The sequence below is a fragment of the Octodon degus genome, unplaced genomic scaffold (genome assembly GCF_000260255.1).
Source record: "Octodon degus isolate 3935 unplaced genomic scaffold, OctDeg1.0 scaffold00007, whole genome shotgun sequence".
NCBI lineage: Eukaryota > Metazoa > Chordata > Mammalia > Rodentia > Octodontidae > Octodon > Octodon degus.
This window is the reverse complement of record NW_004524583.1, coordinates 11,678,006-11,696,152: the sequence shown is the minus strand read 5'-3', so window position 1 is coordinate 11,696,152 and position 18,147 is coordinate 11,678,006. Positions and strand designations below refer to the sequence as shown.

Genomic DNA, 18,147 nt, shown 5'->3' with positions numbered 1-18,147 from the left:
TTCACAGTGCAAATCAAAACTCATGTTTTAGCTCATATGGTTAAGGACCATTCTGAATTTTTTGTCTGTGTGTGTACAAAATTCTTATGTAAGTGGTTTTAATTTTGTATTTAAACATTCATCAAAACAAAAACTATGGGTGATAACCTCATGTTTGAGACACAATCATTCTAAGCAACCCACAAAATCACTTCCAGTTGAATAGAAATTTTCCTGAAGCCATAACCTTTTAAGTTAAATAGATGGTTCTGTGGTTAATTGGACAGTTTAAAGTAGATATTTTCAAAGCAGCCATATCAGAATCTGTATCTGTCTTTAGTCACAAAAATGCAATTTACTTCTAAAACTCCCCCCCAAAAATGTCTTATCTAGCTGAACATGGTGGCATATACCTACAATCCCAGCACTTGGGAGGCTGAAGCAGGAGGATACTAGGAGTTCAAGACCAGCCTGGGCTACAAGGTGAGCACAAGGCCAGCCTGAACTGCATAGCGAGACCCTGTCTCAAAAAGAGAAAAAAAAAAAAAATTCTTATCTCTGCCAACAACTTTCCCACCCAAATAAGGTAGAAAGTCAAAATTTGGTTTGTTTGAATTTGCTAAGGAAGACTTAACAAGGGAACGTTAGAAATTCCTCAAGACTCATTACTTCACAGCAAGATGAAATCTGCACTTAAAAGTCAGGATTCATGGATGTCTTGAAGACTTGGCTCACAGAAACCGACTGAGTGGCTGGAGGTTTTCACAACTTAGGACCTAGAATAAATGAGTAGACAAACTTGTAATCTAAACTACTGACCCACATGTTTTTTCTTGGCCCCAACTTGTTCCTTACATGTAGGCTCAATCTTTTCAGTATTCGGGTTACTGTTTTCAGCAGAAGTCAGGAAAACAACTTGGTAGTAGTCAGAATGTTATCCTAACGTATACTGTTTATTTTATTGTAAATAATGGTGAGCAGTGCTCAATAAATAGTTTTATATTCCTTTAAAAAAAAAAAGTCCAAACTTAAGCACACCACCCCCTCTCTGAGGGTCTTTAGTAGTGCTGTTCTTGCCATAAAAATCATCTTCCCTGGCTAGGGAGATAGACTGGCGGTCTAAGTGCCTGACTGGTGAGCATAAGGACCGGGGTTTGATCCCCAGTACGAAATCCTACACCAGCCCTGGAACCCCGGGCTCACCATGCCAGCCACTGAAACTAGGGTTGGTGGTACACACCTGTAATCAATCCCAGCACTGGTGAGGCTGAGACAGGAGGATCACTATGAATCCAAACTGTATAGCAAGACCCAGTGCCAAATAAATAAGTAAATAAAAAAATTTTTAAAAATGTTTTTAAATCATCTTCCCTGCCGTGACATGGTAACCTTCTGTGACCGACACCCTGCCTTCCCTTCACACGTCATCCTCCGACTCTCTCACTACATTTCAGCAATAATGCCCCTTGCCACCGCCCCCGGATTGCCATGCACCTCAGGACCGAAGCATGTGCTATTGTACAGAACAGAAAAGGGTTTCTTTTCTGCATGCCCCATTTATAATAATGCTTTAGATCTCTGCTTAAGTGTTATTTCCTTAAAAACCAATAGTAAAAAAAACAAATTTGCATTGCTCCTAAAAATTGTCAACTCCCTTTTGTTAGGTCTTATTTTACTCTAGTTTTCCCCCAATGCATTTTTAAACTTTAAGATCACATTTACTCGCAACATTAGATGGGTATGTCGTACTCGTCTATTGCACCATGAGTGGCGTAAGAGCGAGGAGTGTCTCTCTCCTGTTTCCAATGGTACCCTAAGTAAGTTAGTCGAAGCTCAGTAACTGTATGCTTTAGAATGAACAAATGAAATCACCAAGGGAGTTTCTTGAGACTTCAGGCTTATCTAAAACCACTCATAATGTAAATCATAGCTATTTGCTCTGGAAATATATTTCGGTCTCACTGAGAAACCCCATACAGACTTCAGAGTGTGGTAGGCCCTCAGTAAGTTCCCCAAGTTTGTCCTCACAGAGAAAAGCTCTTTAGGACATGGTGAGTCACACTGCACGCTGTCACCAAAGGGCTTCCTCCCAGAGAGCTCTGGTTTCAGGTTCCCCAGAAGGGCACCCAAGTGCTGAGAGTCAGATTCCTCATTAGTCCAGGTTTTGGAGGTCAGTGGAACAGGTGCCTGGGGCCCCACACAGAGGAGAAGAGGTCATGAAGCTGCTCAGCACCGATATCTGAAGGCTGACAAGGCTCTCACAATGTGATATGCGCAGAGACCCCCGCTGGCACCTGCGGGACACACATTCACCCTGGAGAAATATGGACCAGGAAGGATACTGGCTTCTTGCATCAACCTCTGAAAGCCCTGGCACACCTTGGGGATTCTGACACACTGTAGATTCCGATAAGCCCTATGTGGGAAGAGACAGAAGATCGGCACAGCTGGAGCAGCCAACATAGGCACAGGAGGTGGCAGCCCCCAGGGGTTGGGGTGTCCCAGGTGAGGGGAGGGAACCCTACAGCTGCCAAGCTATTCCGGTTGATGGGGTGGGGTGGGGTGGGCTGGGGTGTGTAGACTTGTATTTGCCTTACACACCAGGAGAATTTAGAAGGAGCGTGGTCTTTGTCCTCCCTTGGCTTTGTAGACGCTTCATGGTGACAGGTCTTTAGGGGGAATAAGCTATCACATGGCAAAACTCAAAGGCCAGTTCCCTGAGAAAATCAAGGAACTGAAGCAAAGAATGAAAGAGGACAAAGGAAGAACATCAGACAGCTAATGGATACCTACACCATGTTCTGGAATGGAAGGTGAAAAAGACTGATTCCTCGGGTTCCTTCCAGTCCTGCTAGCAAAAGGCATCTGGCTCAGAGGTCAGAGGGATGGCCATGCCAGTGCTCATTTTCTTGTGCCACTTTTCCAGGCCCAGACACCAACGGAGACACGTCTCAACCTCCTGGCAGTCTCTGCAGGCCTTTAGAGACCCAGACTCAGGTATATGATTCAGTGTGAGCCTCCCCCAGGACTACCCCTAATAATAGGGATACTAATGCCAGTGCTGGGGGGCTGAGACAGGAGGATCACTAAATAAATGAAAGATTTTTTTAAGTTTTTTGAAAAGCCAAATCATTTTCCCTGTCACGACACGCAAAGCTTCCGTGAACTACACCCCACTTTCCCTTCACACCTTATCCTGACTCTCTCCCACTACATTTCAGCCATAATGCCCTGCTGACAATTTTGTTTTTTGTAATCTTTTATTTATTTATGTATTCTGTGCAGGGTTTCACTTTGCAGCTTGGACTCATAGTGATCCTGGGTCTCTAAAGGCCTGCAGAGATGGCCAGGAGGTTGAGATGTGTCTCTGTTAATGTCTAGGCCTGGAAAAGTGGTGCAAGTAAATGAGCACTGGTGTGGTCATCAGAGCTCCTCCATCTCTCTGACCTCTCAGCCAGAAGCCAGTTAATATTCATAAGTAATTCTTTATTTGCCCTGGGGATTGCTACGTGGACATAACACACCTTAATTTTCTCCATGTCCCCTTCCCTCTCTTCCACCTTCTGCCTCCAGCTCCTGATCCCTTTCCCATCAGCAAAACACCCATCTCCCTGTTTCCTTCTGCCTCACTTGAATTTGGGTCTTTAGATTATTTATCCCGGGGGCTTCTCATGCAAGAAAAACCATACAACTTTTCAGCTGGGTCTGGTTTATGCCACTTACATTTCTGGTCTCAGGGTGCATCCATTTGCTTACAAATGACTCAAGATTACCCTTCTTTGCAGCAGAGCCTACTCCACTGTGTATGTGGGCCACCTTTTTTCACACTTTCACCTGCTGATGGCCACGTGGGCCACTGCCCACTTTAGTGGCTGCAAACTGCACTGCAGTACATGTAAGCGTCTACTGTGTGCATGAGGCTAACTTTAATTTTCCTAACAGCCCTGTGAGATTGGTGATCTTCTTACCTTTATTTCACACCTTGGGAAAGTGAGTCTCAATGAAGTCATCTACTCAAAGCAAGAAAATAGCAGAGCTCCAACCCTGCGGAGACGACATAGGGGTAGCTTTGGCCACTCAGCAGTACCAAGCGGTCCCACTCCATTGCAGGGCACCTTGGCTCCCAATCAGCTTGCAGTCTCCTGGGGAAGCACTGTGACTCTCCCACACCCTGGACAGGACACATTTGCCACTGGCCAGGGCTACACTGGCCTCTGGTCTCCCAGAACCATTCTGGCTGCCTGCTGCAATCTCCCACTTGAATATTCTTCTCATCAGCTCGGTTTGACAAATATTGACAAAAGCCTGCAATTTGCCAGGCGCAGTACAAGATGCTGGTGGTTAAAATAAAAAATGAGACAGTGTTTGCCCACAAAGGTACAATCAAGCAGGGGTGGGGAGATGCAAAAATAGACAGTTTTACTATAAAAAGTGGAGGTAAGGGCAGAATGCTGTGGGAACGCGCGGAGGGCGCTGAGCCAGCTTAGGGATTCAGGGAGGCGTTCTGAAGGAGGCGATCCCTGAAATGAGTCTTCAAGCCTGAGTGAGCTTTAGTAAAAAAGAAAAAAAGGAAGACAGATTAAAAAGGAACGTGGGAAGGGCACTGAAGTCAAAGAGAAGAGCCCAAGCAAAGACACGGAGACATGGAAAAGCCCCCGGTGTGCATGGGATTACACGGAATTGAGAGTGAGGCAGGGGGCCAGAAGATGAGGTGGACGATAGGCAAGAATTCACAGCAAGTCTTCTATGTCTGGCTGAGAAGATGGGATTTTATCCTAAGGGCAGTGGAAAGCCAATGGTAGATTTTAAACAGGAGAATGACACGGTCTGATTTGTGTTCCAGCAAAACCAATTTCGCTAAAGGCTTAGGGTGACTGAAAGGAGGACAAGAACGGAGCAGGGAGACCAGTGAGAAATTGGATGCAAACAGAAGAGACGCAGGTAAGAAGGGCACAGGGTAGCTCCACAAAGGACAACCTTCTGCCCCATGTCACATTCCTCTTCCTCAGCCAAGCATGCCCTGGCTAAGCCCACGACCTCATGTCTCTTTCCTGGATTATTTTCCTAGCGCCCCCAGGGCCATCTGCAAGGTGCCTGTGTCCTCTGCAGTGGCTCCTGACATCTTTTAATATCACTGGCAACTTTAATTAAAATCACTGTTCCTCTGCTCTTGCAGATCATTAATAAAACAGTGCTACCAGGCCAGATCAAGAAATTCTCCCTCCTGCTCTGCCCCCCATTCTCCAATGGGAACACTGCTCCTGGACTGTCACCAGCCTGGCTAGAGTTGGCCTGCTCCGCTTCTAAATCTGGGACCCTGCACCGGCGTCACAGCCAATTCACATTAAAGTTTTAGGCGCAGCCGGGCTGCACTGGCTCCCACATGTCAGCTGGGTCCAAGCGCACTGCAGCGCCGGCTGGACATCTTCTGCCCGCGGGAGCTGGGGAAAGCAACCAGAGAAGTCCTTCTCTCAGGGGCTGTGCTTCCCATGAAATGAGGCACAAAAATCTTCCTCTCACACAGGCAGGAAAGATGACCTTAGCTACTTAGGCAGCTGGACTATCCCAACTAGAACTTGGAAAAGGAAAATACAGTGATGCTAAATGGCCTCCTCTATTCTTTACCATCTTTCTTTCTCTTTGCAAGGAAGGAGGCATGATCATCTCACCAGTTTTACACGTAGCAAACTAGAGTTCAGAGTGGCTAAGTAATTTGTCTCAAATTATGGTTACTAAGCAGAAGGGCAAGCGTTAAACTTCTAGTAATGTTTCTACAGTGCCCGGTGCTAATTGTGGACTGGATGTGCCCCCAGAGCTTAGGGAGAACAGGCGGAGTCTGTCCGAATGAGGGCCTTCCCACAAGCTTGGGCACACCATTGCCCTCCAGGGCAGCCCAGAAGCCTGAATTTAAAAGCAAGAAAGCTCTTCACAGCTGTGCCTCCATGAGCTAAGAGACCCCAGCAAGTAGGGATGGCTTTCCTGGTAAGTGCTGCTTTGTCCGTAAAACTCAGACAGTGTGAGAGGATACCTATAGTTCCTTCAAGTCAAAATGCTTTCATTATAGGAAAGCAAAGACATGAAGGGTATATTTAAACTAGAGCGGTGTGAGAGCCAGGCATGGGATTCAGATTCTCAAAGAGGACTCAGAGTATGAGAGGTGGCAAGATAAAAGATTTTTAAAAAGTGAGAGTGAGAGTGAAAGAGTGAGAAAGAGAATGAGAGAGTAAGAGTGAGAAAGTGAGAGAGTGATAGAGAGAGAGAAAGAAAAAGAGATAGCAGGAAGAGGGAGGGGGCCAAAAACATCTGAAGGAGAGCCTGCCTTCTGGATTTATAAAAGGACTCTGGGACTGAATCCATTCCTTTAAAAAAATAAATCTAAAATTTATTTATATATTTGGTACAGGGTCTCATTACACAGCTCAGACTCATAGTGATCCCTCTGTTTCAGCCTCCCCAGCACTGGGATTACAGGCATGCACCACCATGCCCCAGCACACTGTGTCTGGGGTCCAGGGTAGGCACGGCATGCAGTACCAGGGATCAAACCTGGGTCCTTGTGCTTGCCAGGCAGGCACTTAGACCACCAAGCTATATCTCCCTTACCCTGACTCCATTTCTTAAGCAACTATTCTTTAGCCATCTGAGACTGAACACTGCGCTAAGCAATTGGGGGTAGAGACATGAACAGGCTACGCCCCATCTTCAGCCTGGCCAAGCTTATCGCCTCTTGATGCATATTTAGCAGCAAAGGAATAACCAACCGCAACTATGTCTCAGGAGGTAATTAACACATGCTTCTTATTCTGCTCCGAGCACCCAGGGAGGGGGCTCCACAGCAGCCTCAAACCACTCGGGAAGTGACAGTGCTGTAGCCTTTGTCCCATGGGGACTCTTGCAGGAGTAGGGGAAGGGATAGCGCACTGTTCTCATGTCTCAAGTCTCATACAGGTGTCCTTGTTCACCTTCTGTGAAGCTCCTTGGACCCTTGATGAAGCTGGAACCACATAACTTCACAGAAACCTGGGGACATCCTTCTAGGCATCATCACATAGGACAAAAACTTAAACACAGCAGGGTACCACAGGCTTTGGTCACCTTGTACTTTATTATGATTCAAGACTTTTAAAAAAATGACAATGATCAACTATGCCTCGAGCACCTACTCATCACCGCACTAAGTGCTCCTGTAGCTGCTGCTTAACACTTCTCAGGGCCACGAGACTGCTCTATTCTGCAAAGGAGAAGACTGGGCTCAAAGACTGGCTGTTGGCCTACGGTCTACCAACTCAGCAAGTGAAACTTGGTGCGTCCGGTGTGAAAGTCCACTTCTAAGCCTCATGGGATGACAGACATGGTGGAAGATTACTAGGAACTCAAGGCCCCCAGAAGCTCCACCTCTTCCAGGAAACCTTCACTGACCATACTCCCCTCTTCCTCTACTTTCAAAATGAGTCCTCTATCCCTCTGGGTTCCCCTGACACTCCATCACCACCGGAGCACTTGCCACACTATACTGGGCTTATCTGCTCATGTGTCCACCTTCCAAGCTCTTCTGGAAGCTCCAGTAGTGAACTCAGTTCCATGTGGGGAGTTTTTTTGTAACACTCAGCGCAACTCTTGAGCTCCGATATCATTTTTCCCTCCAAAATTCTGACTCCAAGATATCTAAAGTTTACCATGCTTCTGGTAGCCAGAGGACTCTGCCTCTAGAGGAAGCTGGAAGACCTATGATTACAGATTTGAGGAGTGGCAAACTCTGGGCGGAAACCTGAGGAGAGAGGACTTTGCTCTGCTTCGGCTCTGCTTTTCCAGCTAATGTACCTCTGTTCACACCTAGTCATCCCCTATGCAGATGGTTACTGAATGGGGTCCACTTTCCAGAGATGACAGCTCATTAGAATAATTCTAGGTTCTAAAAACTACAGATATCTGGATTCTACATCTGACCTAAGTTCTGGACTGTCTGGGAGTAGAACGTAAATATTTATGTTTTGGTTTGTTTTGTTTAAGTTACTTAGTTGAGTTTGAGGTTGAAAGTTCTAGGTGAGAAGATGAACTTACCCTGACTATGACATCTGCATCTTAGGGATCCCTACCACTAGGGACCAGGAGAAGTGCTTTCAGGGGGCTGTGAGTTGGCCCCCAGGTGAATACCACTAGGTCTTTCCTACACTAGACAAACACCCCACCCTCTTGGATATGCATTTGCTTTTAGGCCTCGGCAAGAACAGTGGCATCAATTCCCTACTCACATGAGCAGATTTTCTCTGTCTCCCCCTAAACTTGCGGCTTGCTTGGTTTACATGCTTAATGAGGAAAATTAAAATATGTAGAGTGCTCTTATCTTCACAGAAAAATGATGTTACTTGTCCAGAGCCAGTAACATGTGTCTAGCTACCTTCTCTGTCAGGGATGCCCACTTAGGTCAGCTTCCCCTGACTTGTTCTCTCACTATTGCACCCTGTCCCTCAAGCATGCGTGCATACAGACATGGGTATGAAACCTAGCTATCCGCTGCACTCTGACTTTCCCTGAATCATTGTAAGCAAGTTATTCAGCTTTCTTCTCAATTCATTTTGTCCCCATATGCTCAAAAGAATGTCTGAGTTCCAAGAGGGTAGAACATTTGATGTGTCTGTATCCTCAGTGCCTAAATTCATGTTTGTAATATGATGGCTTGGTATGTATTTATTGAATGGATGGATATATTGAATGAATGTGCAAAAATAGAAAGGATGATATTCAGTGAGTTCTCCCACCCTGGCAGTGTTCAAATGGAGGCTGGAAAACCATCTGTCAGGAATGCTGTGAGCAAGGTTTTTCAAATTTGAGTAATATGAACAAAACAGAATCCCCCTTGAAAAGCACATACTTCATAAGAGAACAGTGAAAGAAAATGGAATAATTAGGACAAAACAAATATTAGATTTGGAAACACTAGCAATGGGCCATGAGAACAAGAGGAATTGAGGCTGTACCTGGCCTGGAGTCCTCACTGCCAGCTCTGTGACTCAGATTACAGTAGAGAGAGGCTTTGAAGAATGACCAGGAATTAACTGGGCCAGGTAGCAAGGGCACCACCATCAAAGGCAACAGGAAGCCCCTTGACAGAGGCTGTGGAAGCCTGGCCAAGTGGGGAGCTTAGGGAACAGCCAGAAATGGGCCCCGGATGGGGCACCTGAGAAAAGCTGCAGAGTTAAGCAAGGAATCACTGCGGAAACACCTTGCACACCGGACCAAGGAATTTGGACACTATATTGGAGGCAATAAGGAGTGATCAAGGTGAGAGCTTTTTAAATGTAAGAGGAAGAGACTCATTTTTTTTTTCTCCTTTGGATAGGTAGTCCACTGTGATAACAGTGTAAAATCCAAACAGGGGAACAGAAGCAGGCTAAACCAGAAGCAGGAAGACAACTTCAGAGACTCCATGGAGTGAGTGGGGAGAACCTGATCAGTGTATGCAGGGCTGCTGGGGAAGATGTGGACAAAAAGCTATGTACAGTAGAAGCCGTCTAAGCTGGAGGCCAATGGGAACAGAGGATGACAGTGAAGGGGGAATGACATGGTACAGAGAGGACCAAACCGCATCGGGAACCTTCCTCACCCCATGGGCTCTGCACTGTTCCTCTTGATTCTGAGCTACACAGGCTCAGAGAATGGAAGGCAAGGAAATCAACACAAAACCATCCAACTTTAACATTGCTCAGCCTCAGGACTTTCTGTGGCAGTGGAACCAGTGAGTGCTCTACGGTCTCCAGGAGACAAGCAGAGGGTGCCCAGAATCCACCAAAGGCACCAGTGTGCTCCTGCTGTAGCCTGGGAAAGGGGTAGTTGTTGACTCAATAGCTCAGACTGTATAAGCTGTGCAGACACATTTCCAAAGCAAGTCTGTCCCTACCCTGCACAAACATACAGGAGGACACAAGATCAGTATTGACATGTGAGCAAAGGGTTTAGGACTTACAGACACCAGCCCACAAGTGGAGGGGCTGGACACACCCTGTCAACCTCACATCACAATGCAGTCTCACAAGGAAGGACATCAGCCCATGCAACAGACTGCTGTAAGATACAGTGCTGGCCAGAAAAATAACAATTATTTTTAAATATTCAAAAGGCTGAGGTTCACTCAGAGCCTAGAGTGGCTAGCAGAAAGTTTTATTCTGCCTATTGCCCTGTCGAAAAAAGTATTTGTTGAGCACTTATTTATCAATACACCCACCCAAGTTGTAGGTTCTTTGAAGATCACTTCTGTCTGGATCTGTGCTCAAATTTACTGAATGCCAGGTTATGTGTCACACTCTGTTCTAGCTACTGCAAACGCAATATCGTGTCTCTTACTGGGACTCCTGCAAAAGCTGCCAGTCTTGCCCCACCCATGCCATACTCCCCACAAAGCACTAGTGATGTCCTTTTAAAAATATAAATCAAGCCAGGCATGGTGGTGAAAGCCTGTAATCCCAGCAGTCTAGGAGCCTGGACCATAACTTCCAGCCCAGCCTCAGTAACTTAGGACTGTGTCTGAAAATAAAAAATGAAAAAGGTCTGGGGATGTAGCTCAAGGTGGAGGCCTTGGGCCTGATGCTGCTAAGTCAATAAATGCTGCCAGCTAGATCACGCCGGTCTTTGCACCTGCTCCTTCCTGAAGCAACTCCCACCCTTCCTGACTGGTCTGCTCGCTTCTAATGTTCTGAGTTTATCTACCACTTTGTCTGGTCATGCTCATGATCTGCTATGGTTAACACAAAGGTCTCTGAAGTTTCCACAAGAGGCCCAGAGTGAGCCTGCCATACGGCCTATACAGATGCTGGTCTGCCTGCTTGAAATATACTTACCTGCCCGATCAAGAGAGGTCACTTCTTAAACTCCTTCAGGTCTCACACGCTTCCTCCTTCTCTGAGAGGCTTCCTCCATCCTTTATTTTTATTTTTATTTTTATTTTTTTTTAATGAATTTGGTAAAGGGTCTCGCTATGCAGCTCAGACTGGTAGTGATCCTTCTGTTTTCAGCTTCCCCAGCACTGGGATTAAAAGCATGCGCCACTATGCCCAGGCTCAGTGGCCAGCTCAGTGTGCCAAAGGTGGGACTGGTATGGTATATGGTGCCAGGGACTGAACCCGGGTCCCTGCACTTGCCAAGCAGGCACTTAAGACTGCTGAGCTATCTCCCCGGACTCCGCATCCCTTAAAGGTGACTCACTCAACCAGGACTCTGTTGTATCTCTTTGCGTTTTCTTCTGCTCACTACAGCATTCTCAGTACCTTGAGCAGAGTTCGGCATGGTGAGCTCTCAGTGTCTGCTGAATGAATGAATGCATACATGCATGAATGGATGGTAACTGTTGGAAGAAGTGACTTGGAAAAATGCATCTATGAGAAAAGAGTTCTAATGTCCTAGCACATCCTGGGGTAGAGAAGTAATAAGTGGTTATAGCCAAAGACCTTAGAGAACGGGGAGTTTTGTGCCTTCAGAAGAACAAATGGGGTCACATGGCAGAACAGCAAAAGTTATCAGTCTGCTTCTTAACACCGTTCCTTTGCTCCACCTTGCCCTCCTCACAAGCATCTTTCTTTTCCTGTGGACTAAACCACAGTGATGACCAACATTTATACTCCACAGTGTATCTGACAAAGACTAAGTGGTGCTTTGTGCTGCGAGTTTGAAAATGCTTTCTCATTCACATGGTATCTCTGAATTCTCCTTGGGTGGATGGATGGTCATACAGCTGAAGAAACTGGGGTTCAGTTGATCACCAAGAATTTCTGTCAGTAAATAATGAGGCCAGAACCAAGCCTTGATCCTCTGGCAGCCAGGAGAGTCCTTCCACTAGAGCTAAAGGAGGTGTCAGATGGGGGAGACCAAGAAAAAAACGACCCTTACAACTGAGAGGACCTTAAGGCTAGGGTCAAATGAGTGGATGTAGCTACCAAATCTTGCTGTTCCAGAGCATCCACGTGGTCTCTGCCTTGCCCCAGGCCTGGAGATGGAAGTCAACCTACATCCCCAGCCCATTTATTTTTTGCTCATTCAACCATTTATTCATTTATTTGAAGAGTCTTACTAAATTGCCCAGGCCAAGCTCAAACTTGCAACCCTCTTACCTCAGCCTCCCAGCAGTGGTTTCTGTCTTCTGAGGTTATTCATGGAAAGAAGGCTGACATCCTGCACTGCTGCTGAGCCATCTGGGGAGGCTGCTGATCAGTCTCCTTTATGTACATTTTCCTCAGACCATTCTCCAGGAGCTTGATTTATTTTAATGCAATTTAATTTATCTTAATTTTTTAAATGTTGAAATATGGAATTAAATCATATTGCCTGAGTACAGAACAAATGGAGTCTGGCAAGGAGTCAGACTCATCGCTCTGAGACACGGCTGGGGAGCTCTCCTGCACAATCAGCTCTAGGGGTGCTCTGGGTCCCCCTTCACAAGGGCAGGGGCAGAAGAAGACTCTCAGACTCCCAGCAGATACAGGTGCTGCCTGTGCAGCTGGGCTTCCTTCTGCATTCCACATGATTCCCCTTGAAACTCATCCCCCATTGGTTCCTTCAGAGGGGCTTGAAGTCAGCCACAAGATGATTCTCCCCGTCCCCCCAGGGAGGAGTATGGTGGCATGGTCAGCAGAGCAGAGCCTCTGGAAGGACACAGAGCAGAGTGTTCTCCCTAGCCCATGCAGAGTGGAGAAAAGCAGAAGTACCAGTGCTGAGGGAGCATGGCTGGAACATCTGGGAGCCTAGGTCACTATGAGGCATCCTGTGAATGCCCTGGCACATGCAATGGGAAGTCACTAGGGACAACTCCCTGAGGACTGCCAGTGGAGGACCGTCAGGTCACCCAGATCAGCTCAGGCTGCACTGACTAGCCAGTTGGCCTCCAGAGTCCCAGTGTGGAAATGGAGCCCTCAGGGACCTCACTTATAGGTGGCAAGTTCTAAAGCACCCAAAGCATTCTTTGCAGGGGGTGAGCTCTATGCTGTGGAGCAGGACTCACTGAATACTCCCTATCAGGTCAGACAGCCTAAGAGTCAACCTATCCAACTTAAATTCTTCTCACAGATAAGGAATCCAAGACCCAGAGAGCAAAAGTGGGTCGCACTTGCAGTTTTCAGAAGTCGAGAAAACAAGAACCTAACCTTCAGTGTTTCTTCTATTGCACCATGTTGGCTATTCCCAGCCTAAATGTTGGCTCCGCCACTTGCCCCTTTTATGATAAATAGTATAGATCCCTTCTTGACCTTGTCTGGCAGCCTCTGGAGGGAGGCAGGTGATTTGTTTACTCTTTCGCTTTTCATTGCACATCTACTGTGTGCAGGCATATGAGAGGAAGCAAAGGAAGAAGTGGTGCTCAGCCTGGGAAGGGAGGCTGGCCTGGCACAAAACAGCAAAATACAATGTGCAGCTCTGCAAGAGGAAAGCACTCATAGAACACAGACGCGCTCTTACAGCCACAGAGGAACAAGTAACTGCTTCTCCTCCAAGAAGTCGTCTCACTGGGAGGAAGCAGAGAGAACAGGTATGATTCCCAGGCAGGTAAATTGTGGGCCAAGGCACGAAAGGGGAAAGGACAAGACTACTTGAGTGACGGTGTGGGTAAAAGAGTGAGGGCAAAAGAGGACAGCTCTTAGGAGCTAGTGGATATTAGCTAACGATGAGGGAGATATGAAGATTGAGTCGTAGTTGAAGAATGAGAAGTCCATGGGCAGAAGGCGAAAAACTGTGGTAATCATGGGATCAAATGCCTGAAAGAGTGAGAAGGAACCAGAGGCAGATGATTATGCCACAACTGCAAGCTTACTGAAGGCAAGGTGGGGAGGGATGGGAAACTGGATAAGTGGTACTCTTCGTAGAATAGTTTGTGGAAGGACAAGATGCTGTGCTAAAGCAAGAGATGTCAGATGAAAAGCAAGAGTCCAGGGCGATTTGGGAAGGACAGGGTAGCTCCTGACCACTGTGGAGGAGGATGGGGGGCGATTTTTTTTTTTTTTTTACTCTGAAATTAGTGACAACAAAGATGAGGGCCGGGGGCTGGTGAGATGGCTCAGTGGTCTAAAGCACCTACTTAGAACAAGCTCAGCAAAGCACAAGGACCGCGGTTCAATCCCCCAGCACCACATGCCAGCCAGCCCCACCCCCTGGTGGGCTGAGCCGGCCACACACACACACACACACACACAAATAAATAAAATTCAAAGATGAGGGCCATTCTCACACCGTCCACTTAATTCTCTAGGACTCTGAGGTCCTCTCCTCTTCAATGACTTAGAAATTATTACATGAAATAAAGGGTAAGATGAATTTCCAGTTCCACTCCCAGATCCGGTCTCCACAGGGCCCAGTGTTCCTGTACACAACCAGCGATGACCTGTTTGTCAATCCAAGTATCAAGGCACTAAATGCTCCTTGATATATCTATAATGAAACAAAGCAGTTTTCTTAGTAGACATGACTCTGTATATTATATCTGAATTCCCCAGATCCTGGTATTTGTTTTCATCACTCTTTAAGATTATTTTTAATACATCCACATATACAAGTAATTTTTTTTCTCCTATCTAAAGGTCTTACTCTATAAACTCTAGGGATTTCCATATGGATCTACATCCTCGTTATGCTTCAGACTCCTTGGAGGCTTCTCCAGTCCCAAGCCCTTTCCATCTCTGATCTTTGGGAGGTGCCTGGCTCTGCAGCTCAGTGGGCTGAAAGAGGAGCCTTTCCTCCTTTAAGGCCTCCCTGGACAATGTTGGGTTTAGTGTGCCCATTCAAAAAAGCAAATGAACAATTAAACCTAAACCAATGTCATTAAAGAAAATGAGTGGAACTTCTTCCTAAGAAGTGCATGCCTATTTTGTACATTAAAATGAATAGAAAAATACTCCATGTGTGACATCCCCAACAGCCAGGTTCCCTCTTGAGTTTCTACAAAGCTTCCTACCTTCTTGCCTCCTTCTCACCCTATATCCCAGCTCCAGCCAGCGTCAGCATGCTATGGAACGTACAAATCTGACTCTTCATTTCAATCCTCCTGAAAACTCAGGGGAATCCTTCACATAGAGCAAAAGCCCCTTGAGGTTTGACTCTGGCCTCTCCAAGCTCATCTCCCCACTCTTTATGGTGCCTGCAACATTTGGGAAAACATGGGTCCTTTCACTCATAATTCTTTCTTGTCTTCCCTGTCTTCCTTTCTCTCATTTCACCAAAGCTAACTCCTCCTCCTCCCTCCTGGGCTTGCCTGTCCCCATGCACCCTCCTGCAGGCCCTCTGGGGCGGTGCTCCTTCTGTAAGTGTTGGCTAACCTGTGATTTACCTTCCCCTGGAAGAAGTCACTTTGCATGGTCATCGCCTGCTTGCTAGCCCTGCTGGAATGTATGTTTATCAGGAAAGGGACCCTTCCCTTCTGCTAGCACAAGGCTGGCAGCATGGGTGGTTACTGAGTATTTAAAGAAATAGCTCAGTGAATAGTCTGAAGACAGGAGGCATGTGAAATAGCTCAGAGGACTAAGTGCCTACTTAGGCAAGCACAGGGACTGGAGTTCAATCTCTGGCACCACATGCCAGGCCGGCCCCTCCCCCGGGAACACTGAGCTGGTCACAGGGACCAGGCATGGTGGCACACGCCTGTAATCTTAGCAGTGGAAAGGCTGAAAACTGGAGGATCACTATGTGTCCAAGCTGTAGTGAGACCCAATACCAAACACATTTTTTAAAAAGTATAAAGAAAGGACAAGATGGGTGGCCTATTCTTCAAATCCAGATTGCAGGCAATGACTGGATCATACAGGCCAGGAACAAGCCACAGTCACTGCCCTTGGATAAAATCAGTAACTATGCCCAGAGACTGTAGAAGGAGGCACCTTGCATAGGTGCATGCAGGGCTGGGCAAGCGTGCCAACCTAACCGAAGGGCACGAGGGAAGGCAATTTGTGTTAACAGGCTTATTTTGATCACCCTCTATCCACCCCCCCAGGAGGCTGGGGGTGATAGCTAAGATCTGAGGAGCAGGAGCAGGGAGGTGAAAATTACTTGTCCCTTCAATCTTACTCATTCACCCAGCATCCACTGAGGGCCTACTCTATGTGCGGGGGCTGGGCTGTGAATACACAGGAGGCATCTTTCTTTTCTTTGTGGAGATTATCATCTAGAGCTACGCACAGCATTACTCAATCACAAAAGTTATCACGCATCTTTACATTACTTTGAAGTGATAGATTCGGTGTAAGGGGTTAAGAGGAAAGAGGTAGGAAATGGCCTAGTCTGAGAAAATGTGGTGGGGTCCTCCCTGAAAAGGAAGGAGCAGGAGAGCTAGAGGGCAAATTGAAGGCAGCAGGGAGGAGGCTGAACAACTTCCAGGTAGAGGAAATGTCAGGAATGGCCTCCTTATCTTCATCAAGCCAAAGAGAAAACCATCCTAATCCAGTCTGGTTCAGTAGTTCTCATCTGCAGCTTCTCAATTAAAGGTCCGTATTTTATTTAAAGAATGGAGGCAGTGGGCTTGTGGAAGACACTGGGGCAGGCTCCAGTAGATCGCGGGGGTGGGGCGTAGGGGGGGGAGTTTAACTCTCAGCCGGCTTCTGGTCCCTGCACGCTCAGACCAGACCAACAGCCTTCTTCATTTGGACAACTGCAAGGCACAAGGGGCAGCTTCCTCTCAAAGTTGGATCCAGCAAAGCTGGCCAGCAAAAGGAGGGGGGTGGGGCGGCTAAGCGCCCCTACACTATGAACTGATCCCCTTCTTTCAGCACGAGCATGGCGCAGCAGCTATATTTGAAAACCCGAGGTAAACAAGAGCTCAGAGCGAGTGTATGGGGCACAACAGCTGTGGAAGATTAATCACACGCGGCTGCGTGTCACCAGGTCGCAGAGGCCCGAGGCTTCCCTTTTGGTGCCTGCAGAAGGCCGGATGTGTTCCTATCACGTACCCACAACGCCACCCCCCAGGGGTTTCTGGACCACCCAGGAGCTTGACACCTGGCTCCCAGCTGCAGCTTGCGTTTTGATAAATTGCACCCAATTCCAGTCCTGCCCGGGAACCCTAAGCACCAAACCTTCACGGGTTTGTTTTTTAATCACTAAAAGGGGGGCGGGGAGGGGAGCGGAGAATTTATGGCACTGCATTAAAGGCGTTTGTTCTATTTTAACCTCTCCCGTTCCGTGCTGAAAATAAAACGAATGAAGCCAAAAAACTGCCCCCCCCACACACACACCAAGGGCTTCCATCAGTTCCCTCAGCTGCTAGGAAGCAGCGCTGATGTGTGTGTGCACGCGTGTGTGTGTGTGTGTGTGTGTGCGCGCGCGCGCGCGGGTGTGCCGGGGGACGAGGGCGGGGTGGTGGTGCTAATTACTGCAGACTTCGCTTCTGTCCACCCGGTCCCGTCCTCGGACCCCCCCCCCACCCGCAGAGCGCAGGACCGGGGAACCCCTCCTCCTCATAGTCCCCCTTGGCACCCGCCAGTCAGTGCGCCGGGCTGCGGTTCCCGACCCGCGGCGTGGAGTCCCGAGGCTAGGGTGCGTGCGTGCGTGCACGCGGGCGCGCTCCCGGCCCGGCCCCCAAATCCGGGGGGCACTCAGCCCTGGGCACACCCCACGCCCGACACAGGCAACACACATGCACACACGCATCCGGCACGCGACACAGCGGCCACTCCAAGAGACCGAACACCGCCGCCAACCCGGCGAGCCCGATGCCGGCTGCACGCACGTCCCCGGCGTGTCTCCCGGGACCCCAAAGCCTTCAGCCACGGCCAGACCCCCGCCCCACTCTGCCAGCCCAGCGTGCACTTTATGGGACCCCCTCCCCTAACACACGCTCACTGCTGACACTACAGCCCCAGGATGGCAGCGCCTGGGAACTGTCTTGGGATATCACTATTAACATAATTATTCAAAGCGGAGACCCTGGGGCACCCCAGTCCCCAGCCAGTCTCCCAGCTCGGCCGCCTGCCGAGGGGGAAGGGCAGGAGGCTCGCCCATTACTCACCGCTTCCTCCCGGCCTCTCGAGGCGGGCGGGCAAGTGAGGGAGCGAGGGAGGCGAGGGCTGCCCCGCGCCAGGCTCCTCACCGGCCACAGCGGCTCATGGCCCCCGCGGGCTGCCCGCCGGCTGCAGCCGCGTGCCGGGCATCTCAGGCTGCCGCGGGGCTCGAGGGCTCGCGGCCGTCAGGGAGCTGCGGGGCGGC

The 18,147-nt window shown here is 48.3% G+C and overlaps 1 protein-coding gene across 6 annotated transcripts in view; it reads right to left on the bottom strand.

Moving 5' to 3' along the window:
* Positions 1-18,147, bottom strand: part of Slc8a3 (solute carrier family 8 member A3) — a 138,345-nt gene that overhangs the window by 119,537 nt on the left and 661 nt on the right. For 2 of the 6 annotated variants that reach the window (XM_004624745.2, XM_004624748.2), the window contains exon 1: positions 17,951-18,147. The exons of 1 other annotated variant lie outside the window; for it this stretch is intronic. The gene's annotated coding sequence lies outside the window, so the exon portion shown is untranslated. Of the gene's footprint in view, positions 1-3,947; positions 3,968-17,950 lie in introns of those variants that run through there. 3 more of the 6 variants (XM_004624744.2, XM_023702451.1, XM_023702447.1) reach the window with 2 other exon arrangements.